Source organism: Pelodiscus sinensis, chromosome 23 (assembly GCF_052426305.1).
Source record: "Pelodiscus sinensis isolate ZL-2025 chromosome 23, ASM5242630v1, whole genome shotgun sequence".
Taxonomy (NCBI): domain Eukaryota; kingdom Metazoa; phylum Chordata; order Testudines; family Trionychidae; genus Pelodiscus; species Pelodiscus sinensis.
Window position 1 is genome coordinate 15,787,343 of NC_143074.1, and position 15,410 is coordinate 15,802,752.

The following is a 15,410-nucleotide window of genomic DNA, read 5'->3' on the forward strand; positions in this document are numbered from 1 at the left end:
AGAGACAAGGTTAAGGTTTCATGTCCTAGCATGGGATCTGAACTCCTCACTGTATTAATCTAGGCACCCTGTTGCACTCTTGGGGGCTTTTTTGAATTCTGGGATCATTGTTTGTGGTGTAAATTAGAGAGACGCTGCAAGCAGAGCGCCAGGGGGCATTTTACAAAGAAAGGGAAGGGGGGAAAACAACAGAAAGACTGAGTCTCCAAAACCTGTGGGGAGTTTACATGGCCAAAACCACATCTGACACTGATAGATACTATTCTACAGAATCCTGCAGCACGGGCCAACATGCGTAGGGTTAGTGTTTGCAACTGTGTTGATTTAAACAACGAAGAGGATTCATGGCTTCCTGAAGCTAATATACTTGAACAAGTTGGAGAGTTTCAACCAGGAAATATGTTTCGTGCCACCTTGATGTATTCCTTTTACATCCTGCCTAAGTCTGTCCTATTAGCATATGTCAGTAATCATTTATCCCAGCTGCCTGTCAGCACAGAGCTGCTGCTGCAGCTAATGTCAGGGAAAGAACATGACCGATCGCTGTTAAACAGATTGTGTAAGTCACACGAGATCCTGGGGTAAGCTTTTGCTTTATAGCTCCTCTCGCCCTGGACCTTTCCATCACACTTCATTTTTCAGTCTCTGTCCCCGTTTTTCTCTTTTACTCTCCCTTTTGTTTTATCTGTGGGAGCAGTTGGGTTTGTATAAATACGTAACACCTGCCCACACAGGCAGTCTCATGCATTCTCTTTTCCCTGCTCTTCTCTATCTGCTCTTCCCTTGTTCTACTGGGGCTGCTCCACCCGTAGGATCCAGGACAGGAGCCTTAGTCAGGTTTCTATAGAAGCACATCGATAAATTGCCTAAGGAGGTTGTGGAATCTTGGCCATTGGAAATATTTAAGAGCAGGTTAGATAGACTCCATCAGGGATGATGTAGGCAATGTTTGGTCCTACCATGAGGGCAGTGGACTGGACTTGATGACCTCTCGAGGTCCCTTCAGGCACATCTACACAGCAGGCCTCAACTCAAAATAAACTGCATAACTTAAGCTATGCAATTAGCATAGCTCAAGTCAAAATAGCTCATTTTGACTTTTGGAGCTGTCTACACAGCAGTTATTTCGAGATAGAGCATTCTTCCCCCGACTTCCCTTACACCTCGTCTAATGAGGGTTATAGGAGTTGGAGTAAGCAGTCCTCCAGTTCAACATTTATTTTGACATTATGTTGAAATAACTGCTTGTGTGTAGACACAGACTATGTTATTCTGAAATAGCATCAGTTACTCCAAAATAACGCTGGGGTGTAGACCTAGCCTTCCAGTTCTAGTATTCTAGGATTCCATAATCCTTCTGCTCCTTGCTACGTTAATCTGAAAAGCGTTGTTTCTCCCCAGCTGCAGCTATGATTTGCTATAGGTCCATATCAGAACTTAGATTGGGAAAGGCAATGTTCCACACAGTTTCAGAGCATGGGTCCCATTATGTGAAGTTTTAACCAAGGGGCAGTGAAACGGTTCCATTAAGATATAAACTGATCCAACAGTTGAACCACACTGAACCCAAGCATTTGTTGAGGTTTCAAGAAATTGGATGAACTTCAGTAGTGCCTGCTGCGTTTATTTCCAGCCAGAAGAAGGAGCGATACCAGAAAGCCTATGCTCATGAAAACAACGAGGAGTCCTGTGGCACCTTAAAGACTAATCAATTTATTTGGGCATCAGCTCTCCTGGGCAGATGGATTTTGCCCACGAAAGCTGATGCCCAAATAAATCTGTTAATCTTTAAGGTGCCACAGACTCCTCATTATTTTTGCAGATACAGACTAACATGGCTACCCCTCCAATCCTAGTCTCATGGTATTTCAGAGCAGGGCAGAATTAGGAGGTATAATCTGACCGTCTGTACATGGCTCATGATACCTTTTTACTCTTGATTGTGGGCAACTGGCTGTGGGCTTAGTGAAAACTGAATATGACAACAGAGGGAGGGGCAGGTAGTGCTGTCCATTGTAGGCAGGACGCTGCCTCTAATCTATAGCAGTGGGTCGTGGCGGGGGGAGTGTGGCAGACGAGTGGACCAGTACTTTTTTTTTTTTGGCTCAACAAAAATTTTCCCGGCCCTGGGGGTCGCAAATTAAAAAAGATTGAGCACCACTGATCTATATAATGTGTCCTGATTCTTCAGTGATGGGGTAAAAAAAAAAAATCAGCCAGTAAATAACCATTTAATAAATAGTAAAATCTCTGGAGTTTGTTCTCATTAGATTTCCAACCCATAAAAGGCTCGGAGAAGCTTCTCACAAGGCTAAAACAGAAACTGAGCTGGATCCGCAGTGAGTGCAAGCAACTCTGTGTGCTCAGAACTCTTTGTGGTCCAGTTTCAAAACTCACCTCTCCCCAGGACCAGCTCCCTTCTCCCAGTCTTCCTACTTCTCCCAAGAAACCCTCTTCCAGGAACCACCTCCTGTAGACTTGGTCACTGCTCCTCAGCCAGCCCATTCTGGTCTCCCTCTGGCATTGCTTCTAAGGTTTGAAGAAGGGTGCCCCGCTGCTGCATACCTGCGTCTGGAGCAGGAGCCAGCCCTGCATGGTTTCTGAGGTCCAGCGGAGCAGGGAGAGGCTCTAGCAGAGATGAGGCGCTCCACCAATCAGACATCTCCACTTGAAAACTCCTCCCCAAACCTGGATGTTAACTGTAATGGAATTCCAGCTCCACCTTCCATTCTTGAGGACCACTGCATTCCCCAGGAGAAACTCAAAAGAACCCTCTACACCTCCTGACCTTTCTTAGGTTTCTCCCAAGAAAGGAGGAACATTTAAAGCCCTCTTATAGCAGCTATCTAGAGCAGGGGTGGACAATAATTTTTGATGGGGTGGCCATTCCAAGATTTTGGAAAGTGGCCGAGGGCTGCACTCTTCCATGATATTAATGGAGGAGGTGCGGGGTCTGGGATGGAGGTAGGGTGCAGAAGGGAGCTTGGGGTAAGGGACTGGGGTGCAGGAGGGAGAGTGGGGTCTGGGAGGGAGTTTGGGTGAAGGAGGCAGTTGTGATCTGGGGCACTGGACTGGCCAACTACTCAGATGATTTAAAGTAACTGTAATTCAGAGAAGTGGCTAGTGGACAAATAAGGGGCTGCGGATTTCTGACCACTGAGAGCTCTTGCATATATGGATGAAAGAGGGGGACAAAGGGTTTGGGTATGTGGAGTGGGGGGCAGAGGGATGGGGAAGGGATGGCCTGGGGTGCCAGAGGCAGGCTGTGGCTGGGAGATTTACCTGTGAGACTCTCAGCCAGCATCCCAGCATGTTTCTCAGATAGTCAGGGAGCCTGCTCTGCCCCACACAGGCTGCAGGGCCATGTACGTGTGACAATAACTATGAGCCAGGGGGGAGAATGGGCGCAGCGTAGTGCTTTGTGTGCTGCCTGTTGTTCAAACAGGCAGCTCCCACTGGCCATTTCTGGCCAGAAACCGGCCAATGGGATTGTGCTGGGGACGGGGACAGTGCCTGAAGCCTTCCCCCATTCCCTCCCAGTTCACAGTTTTTAAAGAGAAACTACCCTGCAGCTGCTTTTCTGAACGGCATGAGGGTGGGGCAAGGCAAGCAGGGAGCCTTCCTGGGGCTCCCCACAGTGCCCTATGCAACGGTGTATGGCTAAAGATGTACCTGCGGGTAAGCTGTGTTCTTCTTAGCCACACTAGCTCAGGGAATGGCCAGGAGAGAGGGTGATGGCTGTGCAGCTGGTAGTTTTTGGCTTTGGAGCAGAATGTTGTTGTCTAACATGTCCCAGTACACACAGGACTCTTAATATACCATCTCGTGTTATGTAACTGAAGAGTAATTTGGGATTCTGGAGAAGGGTTGCTACAAGTCTGGAAGGTGGGAGATGCTCATTCCCCTCCAGTCTGCCACAGACATGCCGAGATCCGTGGGCAATTCTATGCTTCAGTTTTCCCATCTGTGAAATGGGGACAATCAACGCTTTAGTACCTCAGTGAGGGGAGGAGGGGGATGGGAGGGCTGTATGGGTCAACTGATGTTTGGACCATGCTTGGAGACGCCTCTGGAAGGCACCCTGAATGGACGCTTTGCGCTCGCACAGACTGACAAGCATTAATCAGGCCTGAACACTGGTAGGAGGTGGATGTTATTCCTGTGGCAAAGCTGGGCCTGGGAACAGGACATCCAACATCAGCAGTGAGAAAGCAAATGGCGTGAAGCTTCCTCACACTTCCTGATCAGGCTTTGTCCTTGCGTATCATCTTCTATGTGCCTTACAAACTTCCGGCCTGATCTTGCCTGGATTTCCGTGGGAAGTAAGAGGGCTGAGCGCAGTATAGGGTCACATCCTCGTAAAGGGAAGAAGATGGACTCGTGCTTTTAAGCCTACAAAAAGGAGAGGAGACTCTCCTGTACGTGTTGCCCTGGTTGCTGGCAGAGAGCTGCAGAATTTGGATGCACAGATCTTCATCAGCCCTTAGACTGGAGTAAACACTGAATCCACTAGGACGTTCACCTGACCTCCATCTAGTTCCTGGTGAGACGAGGGAGGAGGAGAAAGTGAAGGAGCTTTGCTCTTTTCCACTAATTGCCTCCGTCCATTCTCCACAGCTTCACAGCCCTGTGACATTACATAGTCATTCAGTCACTAAAGTATAGACAAATTGACTATATTTTCATTTGGATTTAGGTTTCAGCCCCACTGCCTTAGAATAATGGCACATGCTATTAAGCTAAGCATTTGATTTACAAGCTTCCGTGCACTGTACAGTTTGTTCTTACTTAACAGCTCTTTGTGGAAGACTAACCCTGGTTCCTGTCTCCTGGGCCCCCCAGCCCGGCAGTCACTGCCCAGCTTGCTGATATAACAGGCTGGGGAGAGGCAGTGACACATCGAGGCGCAGTTCATTAGTGAAAGTTGCTGATTTGTGGTATTTTTACAAGACACAACAGGCAGTTGCTTTAGGTTTAACCCCTTGTTTATCCCAGCAGGAAACCCCTATCTACCAAGTCACCCACCCAAAGAAGGGAAAGGATATTTTTCAGTTGCTTTGTTTTAGTTTCCTTCCTGTTCCTGGGCTCTAGTTTTGCTAGTGCATCTCCTGTGTCCAAGAATGTGTGTGTGACCCACTTTATTTATCTTGCTAAAACTTAGCCTTGAAGGGGCCACATTCTAATGAGAGCAGGGTTTCTATAACTAGGGATGTCAACTGGCGACCTGGTTGCCATGGCCTCCCATCCGCTCCCATTTAAGTGGTTAACTGCTCAAAAACTCCCCTTTGAACCAGTTCACAGGTTAAAAGTTATTTTACATCCCTAATACTGGCAATCCTGCACAACGAAAAACAAACTTTGGGTGCAGTTAGCTGCCGCTACATACATAAGCTGCAGAATGGAGGGGGAATTCCAGCTATGTACAACCCCAAAAAATGCACCTTGCCCCCTTTAGAGACACTGTCCCTTTTAGACTAAATACACAGGGAATTGTAACCAGTGGTCAACCGTTCAGAAGAGGTATGTGCATAAATACCCAGACTACATCCTTACTCATTGATTGCGTCCATTATGCTCCACTGGAATTTTGACCATCCAGGTTGTGCAGAATGAGCTCTGTAACTTATCAGAGGAGTTGGGGCAGATGTGATCTGTTTCCCTGACTAGCATATATATGCCCATGACCACCCCGAATTTGGCCATCCATTTGTTTTGCCTTTAAATCACCACACACAGATTATTTTATAAGGTTGGTTTGCCTTGTAGGCCAACAGATCAGGATTCCAGCAATGCCCTTTTTGCGCAAACACTGCATAGCACCAAGGTCATTCGGTTTATAAGGAGGAAATCTAGGGCCGAAACCAAAACCCCAGAGCCAAACATTCCCAAGCTTTAAAGAAATCTGGCACCCATCCACTTTTTGCAGTGCAGACCTAATTAAGTCAGAGCAGACAGCTCATGTGTCCCCTGTGTACAAACCAACCTTGTGCTCTACCCCCTGCCCATGGCACAGCTGCTCCAGCCAGGCCAGGCCACCAGTTAACCCGTTAACCATTGACATCTCTAGTTAGTATCCCTGCTCTCACTAGAATGTGGCCCCTTGTCCTCGTTCATTAGGAGCGCAAACTGATTTCTCTATATTTATGCTCTAGGGGCTGCTGACAATGGCTCTTTTTTTTAAAAAAAAATACCTTGTTGCTAGATGGAATGGTTTGAAAAAGAAGGTCATGAAAATCTTGAGCCTCAGAAAAAGAAGAGGGGTTAAGGTAATTTTGGGGACCTAAATAAATTGGACTCACCTCCTTGAATATTACCATGCGAGTTGACAATCGTGCTGTCGACAATCGTGCTGTCACAGTCTGGCAGTCTTTGCCTAACACCTCACCTTGCTAACAGGCAAGGATCCTGCTGGGAAGAATTGTGTTTGGCTGATTTGTTGTTATGCACTGGATATCAAGAAGATGGGAATGGCTTTCTAGAAAGAAGACCTAGAATGCAGGCTGGAAAGTCCTGGGGGAGAAACCCTGGAGCAGCCAGAACTGAGAAGAAGGATTTGGCTTTAATTTTTGTGTTTTATTTTGAGTTTCTTTTGCAACTAAACCCAACCCCTATGAAAAGGGTAAATGTTGACCCACAGCAATCTAACCAGTGACAACTCCAAAAAGGACTAACTATCTGCAACACACTGGGCCAGCCTGGTTTCTGATGTCCTACCCAAGTCACAAATGTAACTGTTTAAGGGTCACAATTTGCCTGATTTGGTTTAACCTGAATTTAGCCCTAGGTGTCAATTCTGATTCTGTGAGGAAGCTGCTGTTGAAATACACCAAACACAGTGAGCTCCAGCCCTGATTGGGACCTTTTGGCTCTATTGAATAGAAATATTTAACAACAACAACAACAACAACAACAAGCATGTCAATAAGCCAAAGTTGGACAGTCTGGACTAGCTTCCAGTCTCAGTTGTACTGGTATATATCCAGAATGGCTGTCAAATTTGATTGGAGTTATTCCAGGTTTACACTGATTTCAAAGATAAAAATTGGCCCCTGTCAGAATAAATATATCTATGCACTGTCATTGACACGCATTAGTGTCTCTTTCTTCATTAGAGGTTTCAACTTGCATAGGAATGCAGGCATGCTTTCCTGGGAAAACATTCTTGTTTACTTGGGCACAAAAGAGAAAGAAAAAAGAAAAATCCCACAACCACTTTGGACAAAACATTTGTCAACATGCACTGCCTTCCCAAACAGATAAAACAAACTGCGCTCAATATGCTATATGAATAAGCGATAAGCAATTGACAAGCAAGTGTTAGGATACCTTGCCAAAAGACTTAATTTGCAACCTAGCACAAAAATCAAAGACTCTGTCAACGGATGAGCAGCTCTCCTTGAATATGCCTTGCATTACCTGAGAAAGCACTGTCAGGTAAATTTCCAGTGAAAGTAATTAAGAAATCCCCACCGTATAAACTTTGCAGCAAAATTCTGGGCTCCCAGAATTTGATTCTCACCAGGGATCTGATATCGCTCACAGTCTGATCCTTCACCAAAATTAACAGTTGAGGTTGAACAGAAAAAAAAAAAAAAAGAAAAGTAGAGTTGGTTTGGGTTTTTTATGCTGCACCTCTATTTCTGTCTAAGGAACTGAACTGACAAGCACAGTAATCTTGCATCTGTTGTCTTGTCAGAAAAGCCTTAGAATGTGTTTAAATAACCAGCGTTGGATACATGTAATACACACTGGGCTAGTTGTTTAGATATGGCATTTATCTTCAGAAGTTTGAAGAGGACAGCAAAAAAATTCACATGCTTGGGGTGCTATAAAACTCACCTCCAGGAGTTCTAGATCGTGCTTAGACAACAGAGTAATGGCCAAGAGAGTTTTCCATACTAACGGGCCAGTTGAAATCTAGATCAGGTCAGGTTATTGTCGGACCAAGAGTCAATATCATCTGAGAGTTGTTCTGTGGCCTATATGAAATTAGTTGGTGGGTTTCTGTCCAGCCCCTAATGGACGGAAGTCTGCATCAAATACCACTATGGCCTTTAATTGGCACCTGGTAGACAGTTTAGATGCCATGGTGATAGACACTATGGCTGTGTCTACACTGGCATGAATTTCCGGAAATGCTTAAAACAGAATAGTTTTCGTTATAACTATTTCCGGAAAAAGAGTGTCTACATTGGCAGGCTGCTTTTCCGGAAAAGAGCCCTGCTCGTCATTTTCACAATCGGGGCTTTTTTCCGGAAAAGACTACTGGGCTGTCTACACTGGCCCTTTTCCGGAACAGTGTTCCGGAATAAGGACTTATGCCCAAGCGGGAGCAACGTAGCTTTTCCGGAATAGCGGCTGATTTTGTACAGTAGAGCGTCGTTGCTTTTCCAGAAATTCAAGGGCCAGTGTAGACAGCTCGCAGCTTATTCCGGAAAAGCGGCTGATTTTCCGGAATAAGTGGCCCAGTGTAGACACAGCCTATATGAAAACCAAAGGCAGCTAATCTCAGCACAGGCACCAAAGGCTGAATAAGCTATGGGAAATGGAACTACTATTTTACCCTTTGAGGTGATCCTTCCAGATCTAGGTTGGGGCAAAGTGAGGGAAAACTTACTACTGCCTTGCCTAGGTAGGCTATGGAATCTCCATCATTCCATAGGTAGACCTCTATCAGGGATGATCTAGATGGTGCTTGTCTTGCCATGAAGGCAGGGGACTGGACTTGTTGATCTCTTGAGGTCCCTTCCAGTTCCAGTGTTCTGTGATCTGTATTTTATGGATAAATTGAGGACTTCAGTCTCTAGTGTTGGCACCAGCATTGAAATCACTTTGATTTCCTCTAACACGTTTGCAGTATGATGGCTGGTACCTAGTGACTTTTCTCCCCTGTGTCTCTAAGCCCTCTTCAGCAATCCTCAGTTTGACTGTCCTTCCCAGGGCACTGATGGCCCTCTGTGCTTTCCCTCTGACCTTCTCAACTGCTCTTCCAACTCCTTCCACTTCTCCTCACTGACACTGCTGGAAGAGAAAGCAGGCTCAGGACCTGAATTCTCTGTTTAAAAGAGTTATCATCTGCCCAGAGACAGGCACAGTTCAAAACCACAACCCAAATGCCTCGACCGCTTGGAAGCTGATTTGCAACTGGTCCACTTCCACCATACGTTCAATGAACCAAGCCAAAGTCTGAGCTCTTGACATATGCAATGATCTTTGCAGCTCAGACCACCTCTTATTTTTAAATCAAAAACATCTGTGATTTAAATTGCTTTTTCTCCACAATTTGTTAAAAAGTTTGAATGATTTTAGTGCTGGTGGAAGATCCCAGAGGCCTTCAGTTTCCAAGTCTGTGAGCGTGTCCATAGGATAAGGCAGAGCACAGGCAGACTGTAACTTTCCCCGTACTAACACCTCCAGGGCTGAGAGGATAAGCTCAGTATTGATGTTCATTCATATTCTTGTCCCCCCATATTGGCTACTAACAAGGGTCCACAGCCCGTACCTGTTCTGCTGGTGTTGCTCATAGATGAGTCTCCTAGCATGAGAAACTGAACTCAGACCAGTTTGCTTTCAACATCTTTGTGCAAATGTAATTCAAAATCGTGTCCTCCGTGGCATGCACTGCAGAGTGCCTCCATCATCACTTTCATCATCAACTAAGCCCAGGCAAATGCTTTTTACAGTCACCCGATGTTTCATACCCTGGCTCCATTTCTGCCTTCCACACAGGACATGTTTACCAGCTGGTTTGTTGGTCTAAAGAACAGCATCATGAGCCCAGGTGAGGCCCTGGGCTTAACTCTCAGGATGCGCTGAAGGGTAATGTGAAAGTTATCTGGATCCAGGGGGATCATTTGTCAAGGTGAGCTGGATGAAGGCCCAAGTGGGTGAATTTTGAAAACCACTGGTCTAGGAATCAGTGGTCCACAGACACTATGGGATCCTCAGACTGAGATAGCCACACCTCCATTTCAAAATGATTACGGATCCATGCCTGAGAGAAAGGCTGCAAACTCTACCCTATGCCCACCTCAGGCTAAGCGACTTTTGGTGCTCATCTAAACACATCGTAAAGGGCCCTAATTGTCAGAAGATGCTGAGCACCTGCATTCTGTCAATCAGCCCCCTTTAAAGAGTCTCAGGACAAAAAAAAAAAAATCACTGATCACTTTTTAATATTTTGCTGCAAAAATGTGAAGATAAGAATTAGTCTCTCCTCCCCCACCCCACCCGTCACTGTGTCTTTTAATCTCTTTAGTTTCCTTTTAATATGAAAAGAAGATATGGGGTGTGAGGAGAGAAATAACCATTCATTTATTTAACTTACTAAGCACTCTACCTACAGTAATAGCCGCAGTATTTATAACCCTAATAATCCAGACACACACCCTCTGAGTTTGGTTCAGCTGTGGACAGAATAACATCTGCTTTAAAAATACCTACTGCTCTGTAACTTGTCATGGCATTTGTTGACAACCCTATTGAAAGCAGCTCTCAATGTGACTGTGAAGGATCTTTCAGTACCTCTCTCTCTTTCCCAGACAGTTTTTGAAAGGGGGGGGCCATCAATACAGGGGGAAAAAGGCATCAGCAGCCAGCATCGGCTGATGAGGCTCCTCACCTGGGCCCCCAGCGCACCGCCTCCAATTAAATCAAAATGGTTTGTTTTTAATGGTCTTTTACACTGACAAGTGGGCTATCATTCCAGGCCCAGATAGCTGTCAGGGAGCTGAGGCAAATCCTCCGTTGATAATGCCCAATGCTTCCAATTAGGAACCGAGGCCGCTCCTGGCGCGCTAACGATTCCCCAGCCTCCCCCTAGGCCCCTTCGGCGCTGGCTGTTTCGTCTTCACTCCTCCTCCGCCGCAAATTACTGACACAAAACGGAGGCGCCCCGGTGTCTCCGCACCACGCCAGGCCCAGGCCCTGTTGGGTTTAATGAGGCGATAGAAGTTTTTGCGGCTCTTTCGCTAAATTCTTTTCTTGTTTGACAGCTGCTCGAGTGTTGACCTTATAAAAGATTTAGTGTTTCTCATTATTTTCTGTCAAGCTTCACAAGTGATGGCTTCACGGAAATCATTTGCATCCATATATACGTGCGCGCGTTTGTGTCTGCATGGAAATATTGTGTTTTTAGGTGAGAGAGAGTGTGTGTACTTGTCTCCCGTATTGTGTGTTATTTTCTACTGGAAAGAAATCTACAACTATGACAGTGTTATTTTGTGTGTGCGTGTTTTTTAAGAAAACTTAAAAGGGCCCACATTTGTTAGGATCCTGTAAATGAGTGATGCTTTGGAAAGGGAGTAAAGATTGTTTTCTTGTGACGGAAGCTTAAGAAAATGGTTGTCACCTGCTAAAGGGTTTTAAATCAAGTGGGTGATGGGGAAACGAGGGGGAATCTGGGGGCATCCTTGTTGTTAAAATTAAGAGTCATGCAGGGATTGGATGCTACCTCCCCATACGTGTGTAGTTTGGGGTAGAGCTTACAAAAGGAACAGGTAAAGCTACATTTCTTTGCAGCTGGATGCAGGTCCTTTCACAGAGGCAGGAAAAGTCATGACACCATTCATTCCCTATCATGTGACTCTTAATAGGTACATTCTCAAGAACAAACTGAGGCAAATAATTTAATCTAGTTATGTCAGTCAAATATTCTGATACACTCCTTGCAGCCCTAGTTCACTTGTTCATCAATAAATATATTCATACTGCTAATCACTTTATGCATCCAAAGGGCTAAAGTGGTAACAAATACAGATTTCTAGGAAACATTTCTAACAAATTTATGTGTAAGTACTTGGAGCAAAATAAAAGTCTCATGGACTGATTCTTACATCATTCCATTGACTCCAGTGGAGCTCTGTCAATTTGCACCAGCTGAAAATCAAGCCCTCAGTGTTTATTATCTTTTTCATATTATATATCCATCCCCCATTAAAAAGATAGATCAGCCTTTACTTGCAGTGACTTTTCCACTACAGTCCTAATGCTTGGTAAGTGATTCATCATATTTTCCTCCTTCCTCAACTAAAAGGACTTTGTCTGAGTGAGAATATATGTGGAAGTAACCCACAAATATGCATCTCTCATTTTTCACAATAAGGGTTTTCCTTTATAATGCTTGGATGCAAGGTCAAATGATAAATGCAAAAGTCATGTACAGGTTCTTTGTGGGATCTGACATTAAAATATAATTTCAGTTAAAAGTTGCTTTTAAGGAGCCGAGTTAAAAGTAACTACAACTATAAAATCCTACCACGTAGGACATTGAAAAAACACTTTGTACGTTAGCACCCACTCCCATGATTTCTTCAATTTGTATACCAAATGTGAGAATTCGGCATTACAGTTCTAACACCATCAGAATAATGGTTTAGATGATCAGAGGTTTCTAGTGAAAAAATTGGTTTGATCCATCCTTTAAAATGAGAATTACAAGTAAAACCACCAGAGATTAGGATTTACCAGTTTAGCATTGACTTCTTGTACCAACCTCTGTCATATTATGACCTCTGACATAAAGCCCCCCTGGTCTTGACTATAATTACCATCCTGGGAATAATCCATACTTCTCAAATGACCCTTGTTATCAGAGGACTTCTCATTTTTTAAAACAAAATTTGCCCCCTAACTTACATCTGGTGCTTCCCACTTACTCATACTGAAGTCAGAAGCCTCGAGCTGTTCTTAAGTTTGTTCAGGGCTCTAATTTTTCTTATTGTGCATTGTTCCTACATGTGGATCTTTGGGTGCAATCTCCCCAGGTGAGCTAGTCAATGAGCAGCCAACCTCTCTCATTAGGACCTCCAAAGCAACCAGGAGTTGATGTGTTAGATGTCAGGACGGGTTAGTTCCATGTTCACCTCACTGCAACATCTCAGATGCTCTGGAAGCTGCTAAGCTTGAACACTTACCCCTATGCAATGTAGCCCCCCAATTTGAGGGGTTAGCCTGTGCCAGCAAGTTAAGGCAAGAATTTTGCACCAGGACAATAGTGTCATTCAACCATAATTAGCATTTACCATGAGTAACAGAATGCATCCACTATACTGTAGAGTTCTGCTGTTAACTTTTGATCTTTACAAACCTAGGAACAATTCTGCTTAAAACAACATAGTATTTCTCCTCTGTCTTCTTTATGGCTACGTCTAGACGATTTTACGCAAATGCTTTTAACGGAAAAGTTTTTCCGTTAAAAACATTTGCGGAAAAGAGCGTCTAGATTGGCACAGATGATTTTCCGCGAAAGCACTTTTTACGGAAAAGCGTCCGTGCCAATCTAGACACGGTTTTGCACAAGAAAGCTCCGATTGCCATTTTCGCGATCGGGGCTTTTTTGCGCAAAACAATACCGCGTTGTCTACACTGCATTTGCGCAAGAGGGCTTTTGCCTGAACGGGAGCAGCATAGCATTTCCGCAAGAACACTGACAATCTTACATGAGATCGTCAGTGTTCTTGCGGAAATTCAAGCGGCCAGTGTAGACAGCTGGCAAGTTTTTCCGCAAAAGCAGCTGCTTTTGCAAAAAACTTGCCAGTCTAGATGCAGCCTATATGTGTAAACAAAGGACATTGCATGGAACGAGGGGTTTCTTTCAACCCTTATACTTTCCCCTGCTCCTGTGTTCTGCTAGTAATAGTCATGCTCACAGCTTACAATGCTAACATCACAAATGATATCATGACTTCACCTAGGGAGTAGGGAGCTGGTGCGGAGGAAGTAAAGTCAGAAGTCTGAGCTTCTGGACTTGAAGTGGGATGGTAGAGAAATACAACAAAATATTTATTATATATCAACTAGAATCATTGCAAAACATAGCACTTCTTACAGTCCATGGAAAATTAAATACCATTGTTTGGTTATGTCTACATAACAGTTTTTTCGGAAAAACGGTCGTTTTTCTGAAAAAACTTCAATTATGTCCCCACTGCAAGAAAACAGAGGGGGTTTTCCGACATTGGTAAACCTCTTTCTACAAGGAAGAAACCTTTTTCCGAAAGAGCTCTTTGGGAAAAAGGAGTATGTGGACGGGGAATAGGGAGTTCTTTTGCAAGAAGAGGAAAGAGGAAAAAGCACAGGTACCCTGGTGGCCATTGCATGATTACATCATGGCCATTGACGGCCGTGCAGGCGGGGGCACCTATTGCGTCTTCCACCTGGGGCACCAGCTGCCGCAGCTGGCCTCGGGCCGCTCCTGACTACATGGCTCCGTTGGCGGAACCTTGTAGATTAGGCAGGACGGCAAAGGGAAATGAAGCTGCGATTTAAATAATTGCCGCTTCATTTAAATAAAAATGGCCATCGTGCTGTGCCAATCAGCTGATTGTCAGCACAGCATTGCAGTCTAGATAGGGATCTGCCGACCCCAGAACCCTTTGTCGGCAGATCCTTTATGCCTCATGAAACGAGACTTACAGGATCTCCCAACGAAGAGTTCTGGGGTCGGCAGATCCCCATCTAGACTGCCACGCTGTGCTGACAATCAGTTGATCGGCACAGTGCAGCGGCCATTTTGATTTAAATGAAGCGATGATTATTTAAATCGCCGCTTCATTTCCCTTTTTTGCGTAAACTAATCTACATGGCTCCATTGACGGAGCCATGTAGTCTAGATGTACCCACAGTGTGGATGCTCTCTTCTGGAAAAGCTTCTTCCGAAAGAAGTCTGCAGTCTAGACATAGCCTATGTGAAATAATAAGTGATGCCGTTATCCCTAAAGATCTGAGTGGAATTTTCAAAAGCACATAGACTGAGTTGAACTCTGTTTCCATCCAAGTCACTGATTTTCAATAGGAGTAGCGTTAGCCCCAAAATAAACACACTTGAGAAGCCCAAGCGTTCACTCTTGAAAAAGACTGAAAAATTGATCAAATATTTTGGGGAAAAAAAACACCTTTGCTGCTTGGATTGCTCTCTCACATACATCTCTTCTTCTCATAGAGATTTATTGTGATACAACTGCAATGCTGAGACATTTCTTATAGCAATTTTTTATTTAAGGGCCTAAATGGAGACAGTCAATATTTTCAGAGTAGCTGGCAATCTAAACCCACCTTTTGTTTACTTAAATTGTAAATTCTTCCAGTAGGAAGGCAATCGCATACAAGCAGAGCTATTGTATATATTTGCTGTGTAGGTATGTACACACATCACCACTTTAAAAAAGTGGTGAGAACCAATATATCTGCCAGCTATCACCCTGATCATTCTTCTTATATGTTACATTTTTTTCCCCTATTCTACATCTTCTTGCCTATTTAGATGCAATATCTTCATGGCAACAACTGTCTTTTAAGTATATTTGTTCAGCACCTAGCACAAGGAGGCTCTGATCCTGACTGGGTCTTCTAGGGGCTACTGTAACAACAGTATTTCCTCTTTTCTTTAGTGTGAGGAGTGGAAGGCATTC

At 44.5% G+C, this 15,410-nt stretch overlaps 1 protein-coding gene and 1 long non-coding RNA gene across 3 annotated transcripts in view; one reads left to right on the plus strand and one right to left on the minus strand.

Annotated features, from left to right (window-relative positions):
- Nucleotides 1-15,410, plus strand: part of CFAP77 (cilia and flagella associated protein 77) — a 127,297-nt gene that overhangs the window by 111,276 nt on the left and 611 nt on the right. The window lies entirely within an intron of this gene.
- The window catches only part of LOC142819347 (uncharacterized), a 72,887-nt gene that overhangs the window by 55,076 nt on the left and 2,401 nt on the right, over nucleotides 1-15,410 (minus strand). The window lies entirely within an intron of this gene.